Source organism: Metarhizium album (assembly GCF_000804445.1).
Source record: "Metarhizium album ARSEF 1941 chromosome Unknown scaffold_1, whole genome shotgun sequence".
NCBI classification, from domain to species: Eukaryota; Fungi; Ascomycota; class Sordariomycetes; order Hypocreales; family Clavicipitaceae; genus Metarhizium; species Metarhizium album.
The window spans coordinates 1,616,432-1,631,095 of record NW_024467575.1 but is presented as its reverse complement, the minus strand read 5'-3'; positions in this window follow the sequence as shown (position 1 = coordinate 1,631,095).

Sequence of the window (14,664 nt, the reverse complement as noted above, 5' to 3'; positions counted from 1 at the left end):
GGGGGAGCAAGAGCAAGAGCAAGGGGGAGACTCGGCCAGGCGGTGTCTGGTGTCTGGTGTCTCAGACAATTGCGGACGGGCTCGGTGGCAGCCAATGTCTCACTCCTCAACTGAACCAGGCGCACCAAATATAGCATCACGACGGCCAGTTTGGCTTTTGCGCGGGGCCGCTACTGACGGGGCCCCGACTGGCATGCGCACGCAACGAGAAAAGCGTTGTTTCTGCCCGTCCCCGGCGGACGAGGGCCCAGGGCATCTAGATCGAGCCCTTGCCCTTGCCCTTGCGCCCTTGTTCCCTTCTTTCCCGGCCAGCCCAGCAATGCGAGGCGAGGAGAGTCGACTGACAGGCGGACGGACGGACGGACGGACGGCTCGAGTATAAAGAGGAATGAGGACCCCGGCTCCAGAGAGGGTTTCTGTTGCCGCGCAAGAACAAAGGCATCCCAGCAACTGACTGACTGACTATCTTTTGCTTCACGCTCACTCACGCCCTCGGTTTCTCCCACACACACACAAGTTGCAGACGAGAAAAGAAGATTTTTTGAAAAAAACGAAGAAGACGACCAGAGAATTAAAAATAAAAAAAAATGCACGCCGTCAGCTTCATCGTCGCCTGCCTGGCTACTGTGGCCGTGGCAGCCCCCATCAGGGACCAGCTGTCCGCTCCGCGCATCAACCCGCGCAAAGTCGCGGCTCTTTACGACAATGGCATCGCCCCGCCACACTGGTAGAGAAGGTTAACGGAATCGTCACGCGGTCGCCGGCGCAGTGGTCACTGGTGACAAGGGCGACGCGACGGCCGGGGACGCGAAGAGGAGGATGGGACGAGGGAGAGAACACAGGCATTCCGTCGTCGTGTTGGGCGTGGGAAAAGGGGCTTGACGGTTCGGACGGATGGGGCGGGTGGGGAAGCGCGAGGAAAGCGACGGATTGATTGGGTGGTTACTTTGAGACATTTCAGTTGGGATTTGTTTTCCTTCTTCGCTTTCTTCTCAGCCAGCGCTTGCTACTTGGCGGCGGGGGATTTCTTCCTCGTGTTCTTTTCGGGTGTCATGACTGTGTACGAGATGGAGTGGAAGCTACTCCGTATGGTTTGGAAGAATACAACAGCCCCCTTTTTTCCTACTCGCGGCTCTCGGAGCCAACTTAATTGTGCCAACAAGTCCACCGACCGGCTTGGAGTGACGGCGTTGATGCCGATGGGCTGGGGGCCGTGGACGTTCAACTCCTGATGAAGTCGCCATCCAACGTCGGCCGCGTCCGGGTCACGTCGACGTGGTCACGTGGGCAAGAAGCCGGTGCACGAGCTTGGCACTGCCGCGGTCGTCGTCGACGGCGTCGTGGACGGATGCGGCGTGTTGATCAGCCAACTTTGTTGTGAAATTCTTTTTCTTTTCCTTCTTCTCCTTGGTGGTGCTTGTCGACAGGTCTGGTCTGGTGTGCCACGAGAAGGCTTGTGTGATGGATGTCGTTGGCTGGACGCTGGACTGTCAACGTCGCACGACGCTCGCTGTGTTTCTGGCAAGGCTTGATCACCACAATGATTGAATACGTTGGTGTCGTGCCAACTTGCTCTGCCGACTGGTAGCGAGGCGATCCATTAGCAGAGACGTGCCGTCGAAAAAGGGGTGAGAGACAGACAAGCCGTCTCGTAGATAGGGACGACTGGCATGCATGTCGTTCCGGGTAAACCATCACACCACGGCTTTGCCTTTCCTGCCGCCCACTTCCAACTTCTCTCCTGCAGACAAGTCTGTCCATTCATCATAGTCTCAGTGTCCACTGGTACCCGGTCTATTTGAAACACAAACAAAGCCCGGCCCACCGGTTCTGCATCAAATCGTCGCTTCATCAAACTGTCATAAGCAGCAAAAGGCCTCTTCCCTTGCTCACAACTTCCATTTCCGTCTGTAAATTGTATGGTGCGAACCCCCATTCGTCGCAATTTTTCCAACAGTCAGGCGCACTCACGAGCTCTTTCTCATCCCTTTGAGTCAATGTATTACTTACACTGCTGGTTCAAACTTCTTTCCCTTGGCTTCGGTGGTTTTCAAAAGGTCTCGTAGACTACCTTCGGCTCGACCTTTAGACTGAGATGAATTCGACACCCACGGTAGCAAGCCGACGAGTGTTGACAGGACGCTGGCACTAGGTGCGCCACCTCGAGTGCAGGAGATCGATCCTCGTGCCATGTGCCACTCCAGCCTGTCCGGTCGCGGCGATGGCTTGTTTCCTGAAAGACGTTGCGGCGCTGCGCTCGCCGCGGCAGTCTTGGTCTCCAATTGGCTATCTGAGGCACGCGGAAATGCAGGTTCGCTTATCAAAGCGGTAGCTGATGTCCGAGGTGTTGCCTCGGGCGTCCCGCTCTGTCGCGAGCCATCTATCAAAGCTAATGACGTCGATGGCCGTCTTGCTCGTGTCCTTGGCTGCGGCTCTCCGTTCGCCAAACTGGAAGGGTCCTGCTCTCTGTGTAACGATGTTGTCAGAGTCGGAGACGACTGGCCTGATCCCTTCTTGGCTCTCCGTCCCCGAACCTCGTTGGCAAGGTCCGAAGCCGACTTCTTCTTTGACGCCTCCTCGTCCGACGAGCGGCTTGACGACATGATGGTCTCCAGCGTACCCATTGCCCTACTGTCTCTCCTAGCAGCTCGCCTTTTTCGTCGTGCCGTGTCTCTCATATCACGCTCGTCATCTGATGACACTGCCCGCAGAGTAGGACCCCGCGGCTCTTGGCTCTGAGGAGACGCGAGAAACGACACGCCCGATCCGTGAGGGGCGTAGTGGACCTCATACTGATTGCTCAGTGAGTACCGTGATCGGGCACAAATCTCGGCTATCCTGTCCAGATCGGAGTTTATGTCGCCTGTGCCGGCATGTGTTTCCACATTTGCCATGAAGCTCTTGAAGCTAAAGGCTTCTACCGGAGGTAGACGAGTGTCCTGCTGAGCCTCCACCGTTGTGTTTTTCCCATTATATACTCTGGCCATTGTGTTCAGCATGCCATTCTTGGCCAAAGAGACCCTGCCGGAGAATGGAAGAGCCCGGGTCGCACCGGCCACTGGCCCACCAACCTCGGACCCGGCCCCGCCACGACCAAGTCGGCGTCGTCGAGCGGAACTATCGTGCCGGCTTGGGGCAGGCGAGTAGTAACTGCGGACAATGACGGGTTCAGAGTAGGTGCTTGACTTAGCTCCGGTTGACTTGGCGTATCGGTGTCGGCTGGGATAGTGGCTGTTGAGTTCCCGCAACGCCGACGTCCGATGCTCGGCGGTGGTGTCATCCACGGGGATGGCCCTTCCCTCGGCTGTTGAGGGTGCCACGCTAGTTGACGTGGGATTTGGCCGAAGGGGCCGTGTCATGGAGAAGGGGAGAGGATCCCGTCGAGTCTCGCTGCTTCGGCGCGTCGATGGGCCGGTCAAGGACGGCGGCAGCGGTGCTGGACGTGGATGAGGATGATGAGCCTGGAGAGGTGACGGAGAGCTGGCAGTCGAAGGCATGGTGGACGTCGGAAAACGATATCAGCTGAATTCGGATTCGTGGAAGCTTGCCTGCGTCTTCTGCCACGACACTGGTCGTTTCAGTGGCACATTCGAGGAAGCTGTAAAACGGAGCAGAGACGAGAGAGCGCAAGGCTCAGGAGGGGGGTACGATTGGCCTCGCCGGGTTTCGCCTGCAACACTTGTTCCTGCGTCGCGAGGATGATTGAGTCCGATCAGGTCGAGAGGGCCGCCCAGCGTCGATATCCTGCCACGTCCGTCCACGACTGTCTGTCGGTTGAGGCCGAGCCAGCCACAAGATGGGCCTATGTGCGCTGACGGTAGGTGGGTTGATTCCGGGTCGCGGGTCTTTTTTTTTTTGGTGGCCGCACAATGTGTTGGCTGTATGCAGGTCGGCGTGTGCCGGCGTCAAATGTTGGATGTTTGGAAAGTCCGGTTGACTCGACGTCTCGCATTTCCTCCTTTCCTCCCCCCGCAGGTCGTGGACTCGTGGCTGTCGGGGAAAAGGCGGGGTCAAGTCTCGACTAGACATGAGACACGACAACGCAGATGTGGAATAGCTACGGCGTAATTGGCAACTAAATGCTCGGCGAGCAACGTGTTGGCTGAGAGACGGCGAGAAGCGAAATATTGCAGGATACGGAGTACGTGAGAGATGAGATGTACAGAGTAGCAAGCAATACGCAGTACGAGGGCAGCCGAGGCAAGTGAGGTGAGGTGAATGAACACCACGGCGTGCGTCGAGTGGTGCCGCAGAGGAAAATGACCGGCTTGGTCTTTTTCTCTTTTTTTCTTCTTTTTCTTCCCTTTTCCCTCCCTTTTTGATTGAGAGTGTAGATGACCCGACATGACCCGACCATTGCTCGCCTACCTGGACCTGACTATTGTAGTTGACCTGACCTGACTATTGCTATGGGGGGACAAGGGGGCATAATGGATTTTAATTAGTTAGATTTTCTTTAAGGAATTCATTCTTAGTAGAGTAAAAGACAGGGCAAAATAAGTTCTAATTAGGCAGAAAATTATTATAGAATGCAATTAAATTATATAGAATATTTATAAGAAGTAGGTCTAGAAATTTTAATGTATTAGCTGTAGCCCCCTCCTAAATTTTTTTTTCTCTATGCCTTGCTCTCTTGTTAGACTAAGGCTATACTGTTAAAACAATATTACATTATAGAGAATCTATAAGTATTCCCTTTAGAATTTATTCTAAATGCACTTAGAATTAACTCTAATTAAATTCTAAACTAGAAAGCATTTTAGTAGTATATAAGCAGGGAGGGAGGCAGGCGTTAGCCTAGTCTCCCTAACTATAAATCTAATGCATAGGGCAATCTTATTGTTAGAGTTAGCAAGATTTTTTGCTGTATAGATATAGGGGATAGCTATATATATTATATTATAAGTTAGAATTTAATTAAAATTAATTGTTATTTAATTTAGGTTTAATACTAATACTCTATAGAATATATACTTTTCTTTAACTTATTTATTAAAGAAACATCTTATTATAGCATATAGAGCAGAGGTATTACAGTTAAGCGCTAGTGCTCTCTCTTCTGCTAATAACTAGGCGGCTGTTTGTATATTAATTAATAATTAATTTGTATTAAATTTTAACTCTATGCTAATTAACTTATATATAGAGTTCTACTGAAACTTAAAGAAACTAGCACTTAGCAAAAATGTAAATCTCTATATGCCTATAAAGTTATCTTAAAATTACTAGACGTTAGTTAAGCCTAAAGTACTTTGCAAAGAGAACGGTAGGGTAAGTAATTTATAATTAAATTACAATTTATTCTAGCTGGATTTTAATGGAATTTTATAATAGTTTAATATTAATGCTATATAAGTTGCTGCTTGCCTTATAGAAGGCGTAAAGTGTAACTATTATAACATGCAGTTAGGCTCTTGCCTGCTACTAGAATAGCAGGAAGGCTGCTAAGTTTAGAATTAGTACTGCTACCTAGAGGCAGGCAAAAAGGCTGCAGCATATTGTAAGTAGCATTTAGGACTAATTTAGAATTAATTATTGCTGAATTTTAACTGTCTCTAGATGCAAAATCTTTCTAGAGTAAGATTAACCTAAGAAATATTATTAATAAGACTTATCTATATACTTCTCCTCCTAGTAATATAGACAGAAGGCTTATTAGCAGTACTTATAATAGTATCTTGTAACTTAGCGAATTTTTTTTTTAAAAAAAAAAAATAGCGTTATAAAATAAATAAATACTCTAGAAATATTGCTAGTTTTTTTTAGTTAATAAAATGAAATTTCTATTTAAAGTGTAAATATTTAATTAAACTCTTATAACTATAATTAAATTTAGTAAAATAAATTTATTGTTTAATGTATAACTATATGTAAATTTAGTGAAATAAATTTATTGTTTAATGCATTAAACTCTTATAACTATATATAAATCTAGTAAAGTAAATTTACTGTTTATTGTATAAGTATTTAATAAAACTATTATAGTTATATAAGTATTAGTTTTAATATACTTTTAAAGTTGTAGACTATAAATTTAAGAAGAGTAAAACTTACTTTATAGTAAAAAAAAATTATACTAATAATAGAAAATATATAAAATATAAGTATAATTATAAAGAAATAGCAGAAAATTATAGTAAAATAGCAGAAAATTAAGGGAAAAAAAAATAGAATTTATATTTAAATTATCTACTATATTATTTGTATCTATATTTAAGATATTTTATTAAGGCAACTAGAGTTGTAATTGTAGAAATACTAGTTGTCTTTATAGTATGCAACTAGAGTTATAGTTGTAGAAATACTAGTTGTCTTTATAGTAAATTCTAGTTGTTTTCTTATGTAATTTAAGCTTATACCTTTAAAGTTTCTAACTCTAATTAAGTTTTTTGTTCTTTATCTTTTTGTTAAGTTTCTCTTTCTATAGCTCTAGCCTTAGCTTAAATTTATGCTATATTTACTTGTCTTTCCTGTAATTTAAGAAGATTTTAGCTTTGTAGCTTTACGTTTTAGTAGCTAGACAGCATAAATTTTAATGCAAGTTATTAGTACTAAATATAATTAGTAAGTTAATAATAAATCTAATATAAATAAATTCTTATACCTTCTCTATTAGGATTGCCTTTATTGTTAAGGCATACTACTAGATAAAACGCTATAATTAGATATACTTTCTGTATTATTAAGAAAACTAAAGTTATCTTTAGGATAATCTTAAAAGATAGCTTTAGAAGGTACTAAACTAGCTAATCTTTCCCAGCTAGGACTTTAAAGAGAGTTAAAACTAGAATTATTCTCTAGGTTATTAGACTCTAAACGATTTTGCTATTGTTTTCGTTCTAAAATAAAGTTAGTAGATATATAATTATTAAACTAAGGAAATACTATACTATACTTTTTGTAGCCTTCTAGTTTATAAATCTGCCTTGTAACTTAGTATCTTAATATAATAATAGGATTTATAAGTAACGCTTAGCAGCATCTTATTGTAATAAATCCTAATTATATGTTCAACAAGCTATAATTGCATAATATAAAGAGATATATCTACTAGCCTATCTATATAATGCCTTATGTAATATTTTAATAGTATTAGTTGTAGCTAGTAGAGAATCCTAATCTTAAGATAGTATTAATAATGCATTACAGCAGAGTCTAGAACGAATTACTAGACAACATTTATGTTAAACCTAAGCAGATAACTCTAGCTATTGCTCTATATCTTATTAGTATTAGAATTAAATTAGAATGCATTTAGAATTAATTCTACAAACCTTTAATTAAATTATATAATTAATTATATTAAGATAAAGAAGTAGCTTTTATTAAAGTTAAAAGCTGTTCTTGCTTGCTATTAGGCCTATTATTATTATGTAAGTAATACTTTTCTGTGCCTCTTTTAAAGTGCGTATAACAAAAGCAAATACAATTTTGCGCTTGCTATTTTTACTATTCCTAGTCTTATTATAATAAATTAATATCTTTCTTTAAATATAGCTCTAGACTTAACTTTATAAGTATATACTAATATTATAGTAATATATATATATTATAACTTACCTTATGCACATTGCTAATCTTAATTAATTGTTACGCTAATAAGGCTTAATATACTCTTATTATAGTTAGCTTGTTAGTGTTAAAGGTATTTCTATTATATTAAAATATTAAACTTTTCCTTAAAGAGCTTAAAAACAGTAGAAAACATATAATAATATATATTAACTAATTTACTATTTGTAAATACTCTTATTAATAGAATTGCTAATATATAATTACGTTAGTAATGTAAATTAATATATATATTAAATACCCTAGATAGCTATAAAGCTATATAACTAGTACATCTTCTTCTTATATTAGGCCTAGAAAACCCTTTAGTAGGAAGAAAAACCCTGCCTGCTTCTGTTTTTGCTCCCTAGAGCGGCTCTAGCTCTATGCCAGCTAGGATCTGCCTGTCTTCTGCGCGTGTATAAATATTGCTAGCTTTGCTAGCTGTGTTCTAGAGGGGCTAATAACCCCTAAAAAACTAAGTCTACCTCTAGCTCTATGCTGGGGCTATACTGCTCCTGTTTATTCTCCTGCTATATTCTCTGGCCTTTAATTGTCCCCTCTCCCTAGGGACGCAACCTATCTCTGCGCAGTATGTTGTCTGTTGCTGTCTTAGAGGTAGGCTAGTCTAGCTCTAGGCTGTTATATAACTACTAGCGTAAATATCTAGTGTTTAGTTGCAACAGCTTGTGTAGTTAGATTTACCTTACTTCTATCTTGTGCGTAAATTACCTCTTAGCTTTACAGCTAGCTATAGCCTAACTCTAGCTTTACGCTAGAGCTGTTCTACGCCTGCCTAATTCCCCGTCCTGTCTGTTAGTCCCTAATTATCCCTGCTCTCTAGGGACGCAGACTATCTTAGTGCAGTATAATGTCTGTCGCTCTCTTAGGGGTAGGCTAGCCTAGTTCTGTGCTGTTATATAGCTGCTAGCGTAAATATTTAGTGTTTAGCTGCAATAGCTTGTGTATTTAGATTTACTTTATATTTATCTTATGTGTAAATTACCTCTTAGCCTTACAGCTAGCTATAGCTAGTGCAGCTGCTACGCTAAATCTAGGCTTCTATTAAATATAAAGCTGGCTAGACCCCCCTTAACTTCCTTCCCTTTTTTCTTCCTCTTTTAACCTCTCGCCCTTAATATATGCTAAATCTTGCTAATATACTAGCCTTACCTACTGTCTAGCTAAGCTTAAGCTAGTCTCTATATAGATCCTAGCTAACTTCTTGCTAGAACTATTCTTATTGCCTCTACTGCTGCTGCTATTGCTTTTAAATACAGTTAGAACCTACTATCTATATATATACGCTCTATATCTGCTCTACATTAGGCCTAACTCTAGAAAAACGCTAATTATTATTAGTAGCTATTATTATGTCTGCTTCCTAATTTAATAATATAGAGAAGGTTGTAGTAAGTCTAAGTTAGCGCTAGCTTATTCTCTGCCTAGAGGCTGACTATAGTAAAGACCTTTAGTGCCTTTAAGGGCAAAATAATAACTAAGTCCTAGTTCTAGAAAGTCGCCAGCAAGTCTATATATATCCCTATTTCTATCTTTATTCTAGCTCTAACTCTACGTATAGCTTAGTTCTACCTGTAAAGTTATATATATCTTATGTATTACTTAGATCTTAGCTGCTGCTACTGCTACTAGCTTAGAGCTAAATAGGCCCTAGGCCTATTTATGCTAGGAAATTATTAAGTTAAAGATAGTATTATACTTTAACTATTATATCTATAATAATTATTATGTTTCTATAAGTTGTCCTAATATTAAACCTCCTCTAGCTTTAATCTAGCTATAGTGTAATATAACGTCTAAGACTTATTCTATTTTCCCCTGCCTCTAGAAGGAGCTAGAGGCAGTTGCTAAGATAACACTATCTTGCGTTATAGTAGGCAGTCTGCTCTATCTCTAGCTTAATATTGACTAGCTGTCTTAGTTTACTCTACTCCTTAATTTTTTAAGGATCTTAAAGCCTTAGAGAAGGCTAATAATTAGAAGAGGAAGAGTTAAGCCTAGGCTAGCTTAGCGCTAGCTAGAAGTTCTAATAATAGCACAGACTATTACAAGGAGATTCTAGAGCAGCTAGGAGAGATTGCTGCGTTAGTAGCTGCTACAGCTAAGTCTAGAGCAGAGGCTGTCTAGATCCTAAAATAATGCAAGAGCTATTTGTTAGTTATAAAGGTTGCGCTCTAGACTATAAGTGCCTGCGCTATTATAATAAAGCAGGAGGGCCTTACGGCTGGACTTAGCGCGAAGAGGCGCTAGGGGGGTTGCAACTCTTCTTAAGATAGAGGGGAAAATTTTTTAGGGGGGGGAAAAGTAGGTAGGTAGGTAGAGAGCAGCCTAAGATTAAGCTGCCTCTAGCAGTGTTACTAGCTGTAATGCTATAGGCTTAGTGTTCCTTATTTTTTGTTTTTTCTGTAGTAATAAACTTAATAACTTTTAACTTCTCTATTGTTGTGCTTATAGGCTGGCGTTCTACTAGCATTACTATAATTCTACCCTAGGCATTTAGTTAGGCAGTTGTGCCTTCTACTCTTTAGCTAGTTTTACTGCTAGTTAGTAATAAGTTATTTAGCCTATGTTAATAAACTACTAGGTTAGTCTTGCAGCCAGCCTAGAGCGGGCTAGGGCCTGTCTAACCTCCCTGTTATTCTGCAGCTAATCTAGTAGCCTTGTGTTTGTGTAGAGTAGGCATAATAGGATAATATAGTATGCATCTTCCTCCTTAGTTCTGCACCTATATAGAGGCGACTCTACGCCTAGCACGCGCCTGTAGTAAAGAAACTTGTTTAGCTCTATCTTGCCTATCTGTAGCTAAATCAGCATAGCAGTCTTATGCTTATATAGGCTTTTATGCAGCTGGGTTGTCTATTTTAGTGTGCCTAGCAGGGGTATGTCCTCTATCGCCTCCTAGCTGCGCTATCAGCGGGCTGGCTTAGTGTTTTAGTGCTAGTTATCCTATTGCTATTGCTATTCTTACTGTATTATAGCCTTAGCAGCTCTAGCTAAGCCCTAGGCCTATATCTACTGCTAGTCTTTCTTGTTTAGTTTCTGCTAGGGCCTCTTCTTTTTCTTTAGAACTCTTGCTATTATGCTATAGGCAGTCTGGATTTAACCTGCTATACCTATCTCCTCTAATTAATCTTTAAACCTACGCTTTAAGTAGTTAAGATAGAGGTCTAGTAGAGGGACTGCTGCCTCTGCCTCTAGGTGCAGAATTAGTGTAGCCTTATACACTTTAGTAACAGCCTAGAGGCACTATAATTGCTCTACTGCAAGTTGTTTAGCAACCCCTCTAGGTTTGCCTTAGACCTAGGTAGGCGTATAGAATATGCCTGCGCTATAAGCAATAACGCCCTAGACTACTGCTATATAAAGAGCTCTTCTGCTAGAGTATATACTGCTCTAAGCTAAGGCTAAGAGTATAGTAAGAGCAAGCTGCTGTATAGCTAATTTCTTCTCTATTTAGGCTCTATAATAGTTCTACTTTAGCTTTCTATTAATCTAGACGCCTAGGAACCTACAGCTCTTCTTTAGTGCAATTTTATTAGCGCCTAGCTATATCTAGGTCTAGCGCAGCTCTCTAGCCTAGCTAAAGTATAGCAGCTTGCTTTTTGCTAGGTTAAATTTAACCCCTACTTCCCTTGCCTAGGCTGCATATATATTCTAAGCGCTCTTAAGCTGCCTCTAGGTCTGCTCTATATTTCTTCTAAACGCTAGAATGTTTATATTGTCAGCAAAGCCTACTGCTATAGTTGCGCTAGCTGCCTAGAGCTAAGCGTATAGTAGTATAGTATATAGAAGAAAGAGGATAAGCAATAGAGGCAAGCTCTATAGCACTCTAGCTAGGATCTAGTACACTCTTAATGTTTATTTGTTAAAGTAGAGCCAGCCTGTCCTTAAGTTAATAACAGCTTAAATGCAGGCTATAAGCTATTCTAGCACCTCTGCCTTAAGCAGCATAGCAAGCAGCTTTAGGTAGCTAACTGTATTAAATGCTCTACTAATATCTAGCTGTAGTAGCAAGGCAATACTACGCTAGCTTTAGGCTGTCTTTACTGCTTTAGTAACTACTCTTAGTGCAACCTCTATTAACCTATTAGCCTTATTGCCTATCTATATATCTAGTAGCATGCTCTCTGCCTTAGCAACAGCTGTAATCTAGGCTGCTATTATAGCCTTTAATACCTTGCCTATAACATTAAGCAGCAATATAGAGCGCTACCCCCCAGCCTGCCTTAGGTCTGCAGGCGTTTTCCTAGGCTTACAGAGGATAATTACTCTAGCAGTCTAGAACTAAGCTAGAAAATAGGCGTATTTAGCTACCCTAGTTAGTAAGTAGGTAATAATATCTACAAGAGGGGCCTTACAGGCTTTTAGGAGGCTAGCTGGCATCTTATTGTCTCTAGGGGCTTTCTAGCTTACTATCTTTATAAGGGCTTTATATATATTAGCATCTGTAAACTATTAGTCTACTAGTATAGGCACGCTATTAAGCTGGCAAAAGGCTGGGTTTAATATATTGCTAATATTAGCAGTTAGCTCTAGAAAGAATCTTGCAGCAAGAATGTCTGCCTTCTCCTCTAGGCGTACAGCTAGGTCAGCTGTATTAAGTTCTCTGTCGCAGAGTAGAGCTAGAAGCTGCGCAAGTTTAGGTAGTATATAGCTATATAGGCAGGCCTATCTTTCTAGCTGCTATATCTTATTGTTTCTTATATTAGCACAGTAGAGAGCCTTACGCTAGGCGCTTCTGCGTTCCTTAGCAGTAACCTAGCTCTATACTGAGTTAGCCTCTAGGCAGTATTCCTAGTTAGCTGTTGTTTGTCTGCAACGCTATGCTTATTTTGCTCTCCTTGCGTTTAACACTGCCTTTATTATGCGCTAGCTTTACTACTGTTCCTAGCGAGGAGGCTTTAGCGCCCTCTTTAGTGCAGCTTTATTTGCTATCTCCTAGAGTTGTTGCACTATCTAGTCTATATATTTATTAACCTCAGCCTAGGTGCTAAGCAGCTGCATTGCTGCCTTGCCTTAAAACTATACTTTAGCCTCTGCCTTAGCTAATTTCTTATTAAGCTTCTTCTATAAGTGCCTTATAGGCGCTAGAGGCTTATTATCTGCTCTAGTATTAACTTAAATTAGCTGCAGAATATAGTTAAATCTAGCTAGGTCTATAGCTCCTTAGTACGTAACCCTAAGGCTCTATAAGGCCTAGGCTAAGTTAATAGTGCTATCTCTATCTCTATGTTTTTGCCTTATAGGTTCTCCTTTTAGTGTTACTAGGCTAAGCTGCTACTAGGCTGCTATTGCTAGTAGTTCTTTATAGCCTTAGCTAGTTCTCTCTAGCCTGTCCTAAAGCAGGTGCTTAAGGTTAAAGTCCCTAACTAACACGCACCTATCTTAGGCCTCTCTAGCCTCTATGTTGTGTAGAGGTGTGCTCTACCCCTTGCTTTTATAGAGCTCTAAGTATAGCAATATAACTTTAATTCCCTTAATTCTTATATTAGCCTAGTCTTTGCTACTATCCTTAACTAACTACAAGCTAGGCCTATACTAGGTGTAGATATATACTGCATTCCTACCCTAGTAGTATGCTAGCCTATAGCTGCTAAGCTTTAGGCTAGGAGGCTAGCTCTATTTTGTCTATTTCTATTCTTGTATTGCTATTACGTTAATATTAGGCTAGTAGTAAAGCGCTATATAAATAAAGTTGTTGTTCTTATTAACGTTCTAGTATAGTATCTTAAGCATCCTAGAAGGGAGGGATAATATTAATTCTTAGCATTATAGCGTCCCTTAGTAATAGAAAGCAGCTTGTATATAGTAGAATGCTAGCTAATTGTTAGGCTAGAGGTATTACGTTCTTAGTTCTATTCCTACTCCCTAGTAGACAGCCTCTCTTCTAGGTAGGCTGTTCTCTGCCTAACTTTAAGTTAGAGTTAATTATAATCTACTAGTAGTAGCAGTCTAGGTGTTAGTAGTCTGCGAACCTTATTAAGCGTTCTAGGTATCTCTCTTTAGCCTTATCCTAGTGCTTCTTTAGAATAGAGCAGGCTTAGTTCTAGGCTAGGTGCGCTCTATTGTATAAAATGCACTTTTCCCTAATGCTACTAGTAATTATAGAGCATAATTATTCTCTGTCTATATAGCGCCTAGCAGCACACTAGCTGCACCTTAGCGTTGCCTTGCAGTATTTAGCTATATGCCTAATGCTGTAGCAGTTAAAGCACTGCCTTAGGTAGAGAGCCTTATTGTATAGTTTAGTATTAAATATCTTAGCTTAGAAGACTAGGCCTTCCTAGCACAACTTATTAGCGTCTTCTAGTCCTTCTATACTTAGTATTAGGGGCGCTCTTATAGCAGACTTGCCTTAAGGTTGCTGTAGAGTAGCCTGCATAACCCTTACTTTATTTGTCTTTACTATCTCTTTAGCAAGGCCTTTAACCTTTATATATTTAGTAGGGAATTCTTTCACAATTACGCTAAGCACTTATTAGTATATAGTTGCATTTAGGCTAAAGGCAGCCTAGACCTAGCTAGTTTTCTCTTAATATTGTTTCGCCTTGCCTTAGAAGGTTACTATAGTATTACTACTTAGCAGGCGCCTTGTAGCAACAGCAGCATTATAGCTAACAGCCTAGTTCACAGCTAATACTATATTAGCAGCAGCCTGCTCTTTATGTGCTTCTATAATAGTGTCTCCTTTTATAAGCACCTTACAATATTGTTATGTTGGGGGGGGGGGGGGGGGGGGGGCTAGGGCCTAAGCTAGATGCGCTCTAGCTGTAACGCTTGCTTATAATTGCAGTCTTTCAGCTGTCTTTATAGCTTTCTTTACTGCTGTTATTACAGCTTCCTGCAGCTGTCCCTAGGTTATAGAGGTATTATCTTAGTTAATTGCAGCTTTAGTTGTAGCCTAGCGTACCTCTGCCTTAGCGTATGCTTAAAGTATTACCTAGGCTCTCTTAAGAGCATTGCCCTCTAGAATACAGCCTATAAGTTTGTTATATACTTCTTTTTAGGTATTATTAAGTTAGTCTTAAGTTGCAGGCAGCTTATTGCCGCCTAGTTCTTGTTTGTTAAACTATCCTCTTTCTGTATTTAAGT